Source organism: Octopus bimaculoides, chromosome 11 (genome assembly GCF_046866305.1).
Source record: "Octopus bimaculoides isolate indiv1 chromosome 11, ASM4686630v1, whole genome shotgun sequence".
NCBI classification, from domain to species: Eukaryota; Metazoa; Mollusca; class Cephalopoda; order Octopoda; family Octopodidae; genus Octopus; species Octopus bimaculoides.
In genome coordinates, this window is record NC_142938.1 from 83,838,584 (window position 1) to 83,839,992 (window position 1,409).

Genomic DNA, 1,409 nt, shown 5'->3' on the forward strand with positions numbered 1-1,409 from the left:
TGCTCTTCATATTGCATTTAAGGTAATGCTCACATTACTTAAATAAATTGAAGTAGCATGAAACGTGCGTACTGCAATCACTTTTGAAATCCGTGTTGCTTATTATTTGATTTTAATCACCCATCCTTTTGGGATGCGATATTCGGGTGCCTTCGCATAAGTACCATATTCAAGCCTTGAATCTATATCTAAACCGTCTATATATATATATATAATATATATATATATATATATATCTTTATATATTATACTTTTACAATAAGAAGGGTGACCTGGACTTTGAAGTATCAGCCTAATGCCCTCCATCAGACTATCTAACGGGCCAGGACTTCGAAGTCCCTGTCAGCCTACTCTACATACGATATTGAGTCATTCTTCATTTTCTTGTTGAATTGTTCTTACTCTAACTTGACAGGAAAGCAAACATTTATTACACGCTTCTCTTTCTCTTTCTCTTACCCATTTGGCTGCGGCCATGCTAGAGCACCACTTCGAAGGGTTTAGTCCAACGAGTTGACTCCAAGAGCTTGCATTGTTTGAGCTGCTAACTTATGGGGACACAAAGAAACCAACTCTGGTTGCCAAGCATTTTTGGAGGAGAATCATAATCACAACAAGTATGCATGCACACACACACACACACACACACACACACGCACACACACATGCACACACTCAAACACATATATGTGAGTGTGTGTATATATATATATATATATATATATATATATATATATAAACAGGGCTCTGTCTTAGGACCATTGCTTTTTATAGTCGCTCTCTCAGATATGCCTTCAAGTGCCCAGATAGCCACTCTTGCAAGCTACGCAGACGATACGAAAGTCTCACAGAAAATACAGAACTCCAGCGATGTTGCACATCTGCAGCAGGAGTTGGACTCAGTTTACAGATGGGCTGAGGATAATAATGTGCTGTTTAATGCTGGAAAATTCCAAGCCCTGTGCTACCAACGTCCAAAACTGAATATGAAACTTACAGAGTACACTGGTCCGCAGGGAATTTCAATCCCTGAGCCTAAATCAGTGAGAGACCTGGGTATCGACATGAGTGATGATACCTCTTTCCACGTGCACATTACCAGGATGGCAACAAATTGCAGACGATTGGCTGGATGGATCCTGAGAACATTCAGAACCAGAGATAAGGAAACCATGATGATCCTCTGGAGGACATTCGTCCTCAGCCGCCTGGACTACTGCTCACAGCTGTGGTCACCCAGCAGTGTGAAATTAACAGCAGACCTTGAAGCAATCCAGAGAAGATTCACAAAGAAGATTGTCTCTTTGCAACTGCTTGGCTACTGGGAAAGGCTGAAACAGCTAAGACTCTACTCCCTGGAGAGAAGGCGGGAGAGGTATGCAGTAATATACATCTGGAAGATCCTGGAA